This window comes from Antechinus flavipes, chromosome 5 (assembly GCF_016432865.1).
Source record: "Antechinus flavipes isolate AdamAnt ecotype Samford, QLD, Australia chromosome 5, AdamAnt_v2, whole genome shotgun sequence".
NCBI classification, from domain to species: domain Eukaryota; kingdom Metazoa; phylum Chordata; class Mammalia; order Dasyuromorphia; family Dasyuridae; genus Antechinus; species Antechinus flavipes.
In genome coordinates, this window is record NC_067402.1 from 152,362,470 (window position 1) to 152,376,106 (window position 13,637).

Below are 13,637 nucleotides of genomic sequence, written 5' to 3' on the forward strand. Positions count from 1 at the left end.
CACTCACCTCATCATTTAACTTCCTGACCTGACCACCAGGAAACCCTAATTTCATCATTTGGTTCCCTGAATCTAATCTCATTAACTTGACCTCTTAGTGTCCCAAGTACTGAAATGGTAAATTATAACAAGTGCTCCACATATATGAGACAGAAGAGTTTTCATACTGAGTTCCATAATACCAGAGAAATCATAGATATTCATATAGCAGAAATAAAAAAAGAAGAAAGAGGTAAGAAACTTATCTAGCAAAATCATCAGTTTTAGATGGTATGTATTGAGAGCTTATTTCCCCTGTAGAAAAAAAAAAAAGCTGACTGGGTGGGGCAATTGTGGTGTTTTCATATTTGAGATACCCAGTGTGTTGAAATATGCATGCATTAAAAAAAATAATAATAAAAACTGACATCTGTTCCAAATAAACTTCAGCATTATCAGGAAGTATTTGTCAGGACACTTCCCCAAAATCCTCAGCCACTAGGTAACTTCTGCCCTTTCACAATCCAATTCTCTTTAAATAAACAACAAAAGAAAATGGAATTAATTCCTATATTATTAGTCTCTGCTGGTCTCTGCTCTGTTTTCATGACTAATTTCTTTTGCTAACCACAACTTCACAGACTGTGACCTTCAGACAGCAAGCATGCTTTATGAAAACACGAGTTTGTTATTAGGGTTATGCCTTTCTTCCTCTACCAACTCCCTGGTGGCTTGTTAACCATCCCCACAAATCCTATTTCAATGAGCTGATCACAGAATTAAGTTGTAAAATGATTCAATACCATGGAGGAGTTTTCCTGCTCAGCATACAAAAACCAAAATCTATCTTAAAAGGTTAATCTATCTTAAAAGTAGTGGTCCTTAAAAATGCATTGTTTAAATAAAAAACCTAGAGCAGAAAAGGAACTCAAAAGGTCATCTGTTTAATATCTCTGCCTAAAAAACCCTATACCTTAACTCATCCCATACAATTAGGAAGCTATTCTACTTTTAAAATACCTATTGTGGAGAAAAATGGTAATAACATCCCTTAAAATATTCCATTATGCAATGATTCTTCCTTGTTCCCATCCTTGTATCTAGAGAGAAAGTTTTAATTAATGAATAGGGAGATAACCTTAATATCAGAAATCCCTAGATTAAAACACCACCTATGAAATTTGTGAATCATCAATTCTCTGAGTTTCAGAGAAGATACCAATCGGCAAAGGTAGAGAGACTTCTCCATACCAGGAAATCCCAAGTCATATATGTGTATGTATGCAAGAAAGATAAATACATATGTATTTTGAGGGGAAATGGCTACATAATAGTGTATCAAAATCCTTTGGTATCCAAAAATCTTAAAACAGAATCAGAATAATTTAAAATACCTTTTCATTTCACAACTGTTAAGTCTAACATTGAGACTAAATAACATAGCATTATTTGTATAATGAGGTTGTCTGTGGCAAGCTAGAAATGAAGTCTTTTTACTATCAGACTAATATGATTATTTGTACCAGACTTTATGACCTACTTTAAAGCCCATTATTAAATCACATACTCAGATAACTTTATTACACTTTTCCTTTAAGATTTTAGATTCCAGCTTATGTTATGTATGTGCTATTGGTTTCTAAGTTTTTCTCTCTAAGCATTTGTACCTTCAGAGTTGTTAAGCCAAATATAGAAAAATCTTGTTATGGAAATAATAGGGATGTTTTCTCAAGAGTTTCACCTTTATATTTGTATTTGTGCTTCAACATAAAGTAACTGCATTTTGCAACTATCCCAACAAAACTAAAGTGTCACATAGCTGGCTAATGGTTAATTTATAATCTATTATCTTTAATTTTTCCCCCCAACAACATTTGGTTGGTCATTTTGTATTTTACACTGGGTACAAGTGATTTTTCCTCCTATGTGCCTCACCTTCACATATGTCCCAATTCAATTTCAATTAATTTATTCATGATCCTCTTCTCCAGTTTCCTAGAATCTTGTGAATTTTGAGCTATCCTCCTGCCATTCATTCATTACCCATCAACTGTGAAAGCTTTGTGTATGTATCATCAAGAATTTATTGATGATGTGGTGATTCAAAGCAATTCCAATAGAATTGTGATGGAAAATACCAATTGCATACAGAGACAAAACTACAGAGACTGAATGTGGATTGAAGCATACATAGTATTTTCTCCTTTTTGTTTGTTTTCTTTTTCTTCTTGTTTATTTTTCCCTTTTGGTCTGATTTTTTTTGCGCAATATGACAAATATGAAAATGTTAAAGGATTGAACATATTTAACCTATATTTAACCTAATCAGATGGCTTGCTATCTTGGGAGGTGAAAGGTAAGAAAGGGAGGGGGAAAAAATTAGAACACAAAGTTTTACAAAAATGAATGTTGAAAACTATCTTTACATATATTTGGAAAAATAAAATGTCATTAAAAAAACATTTTAAAAAGTATTAAAGGATATTTACTTAAGAGATCATTACAAAGAATGTTATTAATGAAACTGAAAACACTGAGTTGGATAGCAACACTCATATCCCTCTATATCACTGAACCAGAGATGATTTAATCCCTCAATCAGTCATGTCTCAAATTGTTGGACAACATGTAGAAGTCTATTGATAGGTATGCCCTATCATAAAATCATAGGCCATCAGATCTTTAAAATGCTTTTGTTATTATGTAATAATAATAACTACAATAATGAGAATAATAATTATAATGTTCTCATTCAACAAATAACAACCATGGCATATATTTAACAATCAAAAAAAAAAAAAAACACCAAATTGTAGTGGGGCCTAGAGAAAAACTATTACCCACAATTTTCTGGACATAACATTTATAGTGATCCATAACATTTTAATATGGCATTATTCTGAATATCCACATTCTTCAAACTATGACGAAGGGAAAGCTTTAAAAACATAATGACTTAACAAGAAAAATCAAAATCACCTAAGAACATGAGAAAATACATATCAATCCCATTGTTCTGTCTAGTCTTGGAATTTTCCCAAAGATGGTTTCAGTGAATCCACAGGAGAGGAGTTTGCAATCCATTTTTTTATTCAATTATGTATTCACTCATGTGAAAGAATTATAATAGAATAATAACCTATGTCATGAGTTCTATCTGAATTCTATTGAACTAAAATGAGATCTATGATATAATAAACATGTCAAATTTATATTGCACTTTAAATTTTTAAAAATCATTTATGTACATTATCTTTTTTGATCTTCATTAAAAGAAAAAAAACACCTTATGAACCAGGACCTGTTTTTATCCCTAATTTATCAATTAGAAAACTTAAGACTGTGCAAGGTTAAGTTACATACCTAATATCTTATAGCTAATATTATTAAACCTTAATCTGTACATTGTAGAAGGTCACAGACAGTGGGGAAACTCTGGGTGAGGTATAAGACCCTTCAGCCAAGAGAGAACCTGCTAACAATGTCTAGTTCGGCTCCCCATCTGCCCTGTGGGCTCTTGGCCTTCCTGAGAAGTCGGGGGAAGTGACAATCTGTGTTAAGATTGAAGCAGAGTGATAGCAGGTGGAAGAATGATACCAGGTGGCAAATTACACAATAGCAGGTTGTTTATGTAGTCCCATGTGCACATGGCCAGTATTTTTGTCACATAAGGGTATGAGGGTATAAAAAGGGGAAAGTCCTTGAAATAAATGGACTCCTCTTTTCCACCATACTCCAGAGTCCTACCTCATCACTTCTCAACTAAGAAGGTCTATTTTAATCACCCTTGTGTGGGGGCTCTAGAAAGCAGGACACAACATTTGGTGTCCAAATGTGGGGCTCTAAGTGAGGTCCTATAACACATCAGCTTGACTGACCAATTGGCTGAGTTCAGTGGAGAAGTCCCTGTGACCCAGTATAGGGTAAGTATAAAAATAGGCAAGTGGGAAGAATCATTAAGGGTTACTCTAATCACTTTTGTTTTTAAACCAAAATGAGGCAAATAGTAAGAAAAGAGCCTTCCCCCAGGGAAGTATGAAGCAGGCTTAATTAGGTCAACAGAGAAGCAAGGTTTATTGGTAACTCAGAAGCAGATTACTGAGTTCTCAAATGCTCTGAAGTGCACACCTCTGTGGCTTTGTAAGTGGAGAGTTTGGAGACAAAGATGTGGAAGTTAATGGGAGAACAACTAACCAAATACAGTGGATTAAGAATCCCACAAATTTTAAAAAGAGGAAAGACTTTAAGTTGGACAGCCAGACAAGGAAGTATGAGGAAAGCAAGCAGAGAGTGGTGCCCACCCTAGTCCCGGAGAGCACAGCATATGGGGCAGAGCTAAGGAAGTCCTTTTTAAGGAGATCTGCAGGGCAAAGCTGATTGGGTGAGAAGACATTTAAGTATCTTAAGTACCATTGCCTGTTAGGCAGAAAAGGAATTAAGTACCTTAAATACCTTCCTGATGAGCTTGATTTTCACCATCAAAGCTCATTTTCAATTCTGCCTACACCTGAGTATTCCTTATCTCTTGACCTTCCTCCCTCAACTTCACCTTGGTGGGTGAGGGGAAGAGGAGGAGGAGGAGGACAAGTGGAAGGGGCAATGACACCATCAGCACGCAGTTTTGCCCACCCCTTATTACGAGAGGCGGGACTGGGTTCCAGAGCCCTAGGCAAAAAACAAAACAAAACAAAACAAAACAAAACAAACAAAACAACAACAACAACAACAACAGCAAAAAACTTAGAGCTTGATGGCAACTACATATTACACCCAGAGAGTCTTTAAGCAAGCCAGTGGGGAAAGGGTTTTGCAATTAGGAAGAACAGAGCTGTATGCTGTTGGGACTACTAAGAGAGCTGGAGAGCTGAAACCTGTCCCTGTCTGCCTATATATCCCTTGCTCCACACACAGTTGGCTTGACCATTTCACCTCCTGAGAATGCTTACAAAACAGTGTCCTCCATACACAAATTTGGGAAACTGGGGAATGTGTAGCTAATGTCCCAGTCACTGGCTAAAGATTACAGCAAACATGTCTGGCATAGGAGGATCAATAGCAGTTGAAATTAATACGGCTCCTTTGAGATGGAAATTTGAAGACATCAAGATGGTCCTCCAAAAATAAGAAAGAGGAAGCCACAGGTAATTGTAGAGAACTTCTAAATTTAACTTAATATATTAAAATTTTTTTTTGATTTTTGATGGAGATACACTGGCTCCACCAGACAAGTTTTATAACCTGCTAGAAAGGCAGTGCAAGCAGCTCCAATATCTTTAGATAATTGCCAGGTGATGTGGAAAGATTCAGAAAGTGGTGAATGGAAAGGACCAGAAAGGTTAATTGCTTGGGGGAGAGGGATTGCTTGAATCTCAATAGATGGAGAAGGAACCCGATGGGTACTAATGAGCCTTGTCCATCCGAGAAAGACAGAAAAAGAGAAGACCCAAGAAACATCAGATAGTTCCATCGCTGCCTGTGCCCACCCCTGAAAGAGCTGGGCAGTTAACCCTTTGTGTATGGCAATTGACTCATGAACATTAAAAATAATTCTCAATGAGACTGATGCAGGACTTCATAACCTGCAGGAACCATTGGATTCCCTGATACATGAAGTGATGGACAATAGATTGGTTTTGGACTATATCTTGGCTGCTGAAGGAGGTGTTTGTGTGGTTATGAATTGTCCTCTGTAGAGAGTCACAGTCAGTGGGGAAACTCTGGGTAAGGTATAAGACCCTTCACTCCAAAGGGAATCTGCTGACAATGTCTGGTTCAGCTCCCCATCGCCTCTAAGGGCTCTCAGCCTTTCTGAGAAGTCATGGGGTGGTGACAATCTGTGTTGTGATTGAAGCAGAGTGATACCAGGTGACAAACTACTTACAATAGCAAGTTGTTTATGTGATTCCACGTGCGCGATATATACTGGGCACATGTCCAGTGTTTTTGTTACATAAGGGTATGAGGATATAAAAAGGTAAAAGTCCTTGGAATAAATGGACTCGGGAGTCCTGCCTCATCACTTCTTCACTAGGAAGGTATATTTTAATCATCCCAGTGTGGGGACTCTAGAAAGCAATGATACGTTTTGTCACCTTAACTTGGGGGCTCTAGAAAGTAGGACACAACAATACGATGCCAGGTTCAAAATTCTACCAATTATGATATTATTTTCTAAAGGTAGATTAGTGGTTTTAATGTGTGGCATAGGGTAGGGAAAAAAATAAGTAAAGAAACATTTAATAAGTCCCTTCTATTTGCAAGTCTCTGCTGAATGTTTTATGAATATTACTTCATTTAATCCTCACAACAAATGTAGGAGATAGTTGCTATTATTTTCTTCTTTTTATAGTTGAGGAAACTGACTCATAATTTAAGTGACCTAACCAGGTTCACGGCATAAGTAAGGATCCGGGAGTAGATTAGACCTCAATTCCTCTTATTTTTAGGCCCAGTGTTTTACTACTGTGCCACCTAGTGGCTTAGGGAGCCTCAGGTCTATGAAATCAAAGCTATTTAGATAATAATACTAAGTCATTTTCATTTCTCATATAGTAAATATTGATAAACATAGCCTATATTAACACAAACTCTTTGGAGGATCTAAGAGGAAAAAAAGGCTTTTAAAGAACTCCTGTAGTAAAAAAAAAAAAAGTTTTAGAAATTCTGGTATAAATAAAATTTATAAATAAAAATAATTATAATCTATGTGTCAGGCTAATATTCTCTCTTGAAGGCAATGAATGGAATTACCTATAAAATCCTTAATGTAAGGTTTAATGCAATGCAGTGAGGTAAAGTATATAACCCATGATGATACTAATTTCATTGTTTGACCCTATATAAGTCAAATTCTTTTTACTATAGTTTCCTAATCCAAAAAATAGTTCCAACAACAAATTTATCAGCTATTTTATGGCATTGTGAGGAGATAGTATATGTAAAATACTTTATAAACCTTAAGTTACTATATGTAAACCATTTTTCCTCTAAGACAGAAGCTCAGTGTGGGGCAAGTAAATCATAGTCAGACATAAATGATTTGGCATATAATCCCAATGGAGCCACCTGAAGCACATAAGAGTTAAGTGTTGGATCTGAAGTCACCCAGTTAATGTCCGAAGGTGGGATTTAAGCTGTGATTTTCCTGACTCCTGGCATCTTTCCAAGCTGTTTCTCTATTGAAGATATGGTATCATTAACTTTAAAGGCTAGCCTTCTAGTTCTATATGCAGTCTGAGGCAGGAAATAGTAGAGAATATTCACCTCAGATCTTCCCTATGTTTTGGTATAGCTGGGTATCAAGCCTGACATAGGTAGTTTCTAAATATCAAACTATTAAGCATTTGCTGTATATGAAGCCGAAGAAAGACAGATTTTGATGGTATAAATGTCCTGTTATAGTGACACATGATATTAACTTTCTCCTTTTAACTTTGGATTTGTCCTTCAAGAATCCATGGTTTCCTTGGTGTGCCTTTTCACCAAGAGATAGCTAGGTGTCACCCAGGAAAGAGTGCTGGGCTTGGAGTCAGAAATCTGGGTTAAAATCTGATCTTCAACACTTATTATTTTTGTAATCCTGGAAAAATACTTTACCTCTGTAAAATGGAAATAATAATAATGATTGTCTTCCAAGGTTGTTGTGAAGATCAAATGACATATTTGTAAAGCATTTGGCACAGTGCCTGCCACATAACAGGTGTTTAATAAATACTTGTTTTCTTCTTTCAGTAACTGGACTCCAAATCTGAAATCGTGTAGAACATGGGATGCCATATCCATCTTTCTTTTCCTAGCCTTTCCCTCCCTCATAGTATGGAGAATGTGGACATTCATTATTGTAACATATTAAAATATTATGGATCATTATAAACTTCCTTTTATGCTTTAATTAGTGGCTTTGGTAAATTAAAGTACCCTGAAAATTGATCATTCTGCAATCAACCTTCTGGTGATGAGCCTCTTTGAAATTAGGTAGGACAGCCTTCAGCTGGAACTATATCATTTAAAAATATATATATCTCCAGTGCCTAGTGCAGTGTCTGTTGGGACTTAACAAATGCTTATTAAGATTGATAGATTTATCTCCACACTCTGATGAAGCATCTGTTGTGGTCCAAGACACTAGAATTAAAGGTTTGATTTAACTTCTCACACCACACAACTTCAGCCAAGATTATTGAAGCTAAAATACTATGGAGAAATATCTGGACTATTAACTTTGCCCACATATGATTTGAGACCCAGCTGTGGCCCCTTTGGGTAAGAAGAATATAAAAAGAGTTTTAGGACTTTGGCAGAGGAGTTCTTGAGACCTCAGGGAACCTCCTTGCTGATTGTTTTTAATTTCCTTGCCAGAGGGTTTTTATCTACCTTTTACTTTCTTGGACTTTTTTTTTTTTTTACAGCCTTGTGGGTTTTCTTTACCAGGGGTTGTTGGGTGTTTTTATTAAAGGGATTGTTTCCATTGTACCAGACAGAACCATAGCAAGACAATGTCCAAGTGTGTCTTTTATGGAGCAAGTGCTTAATATATTTTCTTGAACTTAATTTGCAGACCTAAAATATCTCAAGTCCTAGGATTTTGTTTGCAGAAAATTTAATTATTCAGAGGATCTGCATCCGGATAAAGACCAAGGAATCATTTTATCTATTTATGCTATCATAAAATACATTTTAGGGTAGGGGGTCTCTTACAGATTTTTTGACAATCTGCTAAATTTTTGACAGTGTTGAGTGAAGGTCTAAGAAGAACATTTCACATAATATGAAACTTGTCATAAATAGACTCATGATATGATTATTTTTATTATTTCCTAAAGTATCTGTATAACACTGAGAAAGAATTGGTCTTATTTTTCTTCTATTTTTGGTGTTTATCTAAATTATTTTTATTTCTTCATTAACATTCTTACTTCTACTTTTTTTTTTCCTATTACCTCTACCCAGAAAAAGAAGTTATGGTGTCTGAATACAAATTGAAGCAAACATTTTTTTTTACTTTATTTTTTCTCCAGGATATGTTGTTTGGTTTTTTGTTTGTTTATGTTTTCTTTCCCAACATGACTATTACAAAAATGTTTTGTATGACTACATATGTATAACCTATGTTAAATTGTTTTCCTTCTCAATGAGGATAGTGGAAAATGAGAAAGGAAGAGAATCTTTGAATTTTAAAGATGAATGTTAAAAATCATTTTTACATGTAACTGGAGGAAAATAAAATACTAAATAAATGAATATTATATATATATATATTTCTTTTTCATGATCTTCTTTTAAACTAATCTTTACATTGCAAATCTTTCAAGTATCCCTTTCTATGGGTGATTCTTATACATTTGAGAGTAACATGGCAATTTTGGAAAACTATTAACAAATGCTATATCTGACTTGATAAATTCATAAGCTTATTGAAAAAAAAATCTTCATTTGAGTTTTCACTCTGATTAATGAAACAACTCACTGATTAACTCCAGAAAAATAGAATTAAAGGGATTTTATTAAAAATATGTCAAAGTAGCAACAATGGCTTCAAGGTGAGGAAACTTTTGTACCTAACTTTAAGACAATTTAAATAGGTCCACATTAGTAACAGAGGTTGGGGCCCTTGAATCTTCCTTCCCAAGGTAGCAGAAATGTGAGCAGGTAGCAGGTAGAGTGATATGACAAAAAGCAAGCAAAACAGAATGCTTCAGACTTTTTGTCTCCTTCCCCATTAGATTCTCTCCCCAGTACTGGTAGCTAAAGCATTGGGAATAGTAGGTAACTGAATCAACTTTCAATCTCTGTGCAAAAGTGACAACAAAGATGCTATTTAAATTTAAAAAAACAAACTTTATTGCATAAACAACAAAGCTAGTACCACAACAAAAAAGTAGATAGGGGAATGACTTAAATAACTTGTTATATGAATGTGAGAAAGAGCAAATAATAATGGATAAAAGACCTGCCTCAAGTCCAGTTTCTGTTACATAGTAGTTTTGTGACCAATTTTGATCAGAGTGATTTTAATTAAGCACAAATATGACTATTACTCCCCAATTCAATAAATTACATGCGCAAATATATTAAATTTTTAATATTCCTAGGAAATTCCCTTAGAATGTAAATTGTCACATACATATCAATCTACAGAAATCACTGTCTCTTTTTCCACATTAATGAAATCATAAGTCCAAATACACACACACCAAAATCAAAACAAATTAAAAATAAATAAACACAAAAAACATAATGGAATATGTTTTCTTGCTCCACAAGAATAATGACCACGAGGAACTTAGAGAAACATGGGATGACTAGTATGAAATACTGAAAACTGAAATAAGCAGAACCACAAGAATATTCAATGTGATTATAAGGCAAATGAAAAGACCTCAGAAATAAAGTTGAGCATGGACTAATTATAATGATCAATCTTGGTCCCAGAGAAGAGAGAAGGAATCATTTTCCTTCCTTTAATAGAAAGGCAGAAGATCTATACATTCAGAAAGCTGTATATTGGTTGAATCTCCATAAATGATTTTCTTTTTTACAAGGGAGAACTCATTGGGTGAGGGAGGAGGCATACATCTGGAAAGGACTATGATTAAAAAATAAGCAGCATCAATGACTCTTCCAGACTTTCACCTACACAGCGGCCAAAGTGATTTTAATTAAGCACAGTTATGACTATTACTCCCCAGCTCAATAAATTACAACAGCCCCCTACTGTTTCAAAAATAAAATTAAAATCCTTTGTTTAGCTTTTAAAACCTTTTGCGACTGGCCCCAAACCATCTTTCCATTCTCATTATGTTATTCTCCTTCCTTTATTCTATAGCTCTTCTTTTTGCCTTTTTCTCAGTTCCTTACAAATAGAACTCCATTTCTCCTGTTTCTGTGTCTTTGCCCTGGCAGTCTCCTACGCCTGGAATGCACTTCCTCTTCAATTCTATCTCATATCATGTCTCTCTTCTTTTAAGACAAAGTAGAAGCACCACTGTCTATATGAAATCTCTCCTGATCCTTTCCTTGACCCAACTTCTACTGCCTTCCTTCTAAACTACCTGACATTTAAATATTTGTTATTCATTCTGAATGTTCCCTTTTATTGTCCTGACTCAGTTTCCCTAAATTGTCCTGTTTCAGTTTCCCTGCATTGTTCTGCCTCAATTCCTAATTGTTCTGTCCAATCCTGCAACACCACCCCTTCCTCCTAACCACATGATCCAGATAAGGCCGAAAGACCTTCTGTCTTAGATATCATCAGGATGTTGGGTGCCTGTCCCCATTCTGTAATCCCAATTTATCAGAATGCCCTGTGCCTCCCCCAACCCTGTCAGAGCCAGATTGATAGTCCTGTTCCTGCTCTCAATGCTCAGACTCTGCCCCTGCCTCAGTCTACCCCTGTAGCTGAGCCACCTGTATATATATGTCATTGAGAACTCACATTGCTTGCTGGATGCTTTGGATATCAGCCCTAGGGGCAGCATGCCCCCAGCATAATCTCTTTGTTTCAAATAAAATATTAAAAACTCTCTAATCTCTATCTTGCCTCAGTCTCCAGCATTACAAGATCTAGCAAAAATATCCTTTGACTACTTTCAATTTATCATGATGACACTTTTAATTGGCTATTGAGCCAGAATGCAGTGAATATATTAAAGTAATACTCCCAGTAGTGATTGCTTGAAATATAGCTCTGAAAAAAACAGTATTTTTAAAGAGTCCATTATGATTCAAATGGAGCTACTTGACTACCTACACTTTAAAATGTAAAACATTCTAACTTTTATTGAATATCCAACAATAAGCTACAGTCTAAGTCTTTATTGCTCATTGTTTGGGTTCTGATGGCTTATAGTGAGTATAAATAACAATTCTTTTCTGTTCTGACCAGAAATTCTGAGGGTCTTTCCCTCCCTTCCCATTCTTATGTGATGGTAAATTAGACCATCTTTGTCTCAAGTCTTACTTAGCTCTTGATGAATTAGACCTATTGAATAGGCCTTGCCTCAAACTGAGATCTGGGAAAAACTTTAATCTAAAAGAGTCAAGGTTACCCATTGCCATTTGCCAGTTACCTTGATTTCCTTTTGGATTCTGATGATTCTGGAGAAGAGAATGAGGCTGATTACTCCGCCTTACTTAAATCCAATTCATGCACAAGTCAAAACATTACCTTTGTGATGTTGAACAAGACAAGGTGAGATCTTTCAAGACAGTTGTGAAAATTGAGTAAGGCTTCATCTATTTCAAAGTTTGAGTAGGCCTGAAGGACTTTAAGCATTAAGTCAAAGACTTAAAATGTCTCCTCCCTGTTATTCTCTTAAGGGCATACTTAAAGTCTCCTCCCTGTTATTCCCCTAAGGGCATACTTAAGTCCCCTTCTTGTTATCCTCCCTATTTCAACCAAATATGGTCAACTATGTACTTATTGGTCAAGTTCAATTTCTTGGGTAGTTCCCGTGTTTAGAATGTAAGATCCTCAGCCAATAAGGATGAGGGCTAGTGATGGGAGGGGGAATTTGCGTTAGGGATTAAAAGAATTGACCCGCCCCCTACGGTGCTTCCTCCCTTAGATTGTCTGTTCTTTGGTGGGACCCTGATTCTCGGGAGAACGTATAATAAACTTTGCTTTGCTTCTAGAGATCTCTCCAGTCTTTTTTTTTTTTTTATTAAATGGTTTCTGACCCACACAATGTCATTGCTCCTCTTCCACAATAAAAAATGAATAACTCCCAGATGTTCAGTATCCTTTTTTCTAGGGCTTCCAGGAATAAAGACATCCCTCATACCCCTGAGAATGTGAGCATGGATGCCCTTCTCCTCAATGAGCCTAGCCCTATAAGTATATGCCCTGATAGGCAAACACACCTTCCGACTGTGTTTTCTTGCTTTTGGTACAGAACTTAATAAATACCAAAAAAGCAGCTCTCCATTTCCACTTCCTGGGCTCTCTCAAGCTTGGGATATAATTTACCAGCACAGTAATAAGAACAGCACAGAAACAGACCCATGATAAAGGAATGGTTTACATAGGATTGACTGGGCTCCTGGATGTTTCTCTGGCTGTTTCCCATGCCTGAAATGTTCTCGCTTTCTGCTCTGCGTTCTCTCTGTACTCCCAGGTTCCTTTAGTTCCAATTAAAATCCCTTCTCCTGTTATGCCACAGTTCTCTTTTATTGTCCTGATTCAGTTTCCCTAATTATCCTGACCCAGTCCTGACTTAATTTCTCTCAGTGTTCTGCCTCAGTTTATAATTGTCCTGCAAAACCTCCCCTCCCTCTTTATCAGAATATTTGATGAGGATAAAAGATCTTATATTTTAGAATATCAGAAAGCCTCTCCCTACCCCAAGCTATCAGAAAATCAGATACTATCTTATCAAGATGCCTCTCACTATGTCCGGGGTGCCTCCCCTTATTGTATCATCCAGCTCTCTGGAAGCTCACCCCACCCCATTCCTGTTCCCCCGCTCTCAGCACTCTGACTCCATCCCTGTCTCAGTCTACCCCCTGAGTTTGAGCCATGTGTATATATGGTATTGAGAACTCACATTGTTTGCTGGATTCTTGGAGATGATAGTTTCATTCAGCCCTGGGACCAAACCATGGATCTATTTGGTCCCAGTAAATCTCTCCCTTTTAAATAAATTATTAAATACTCTCTA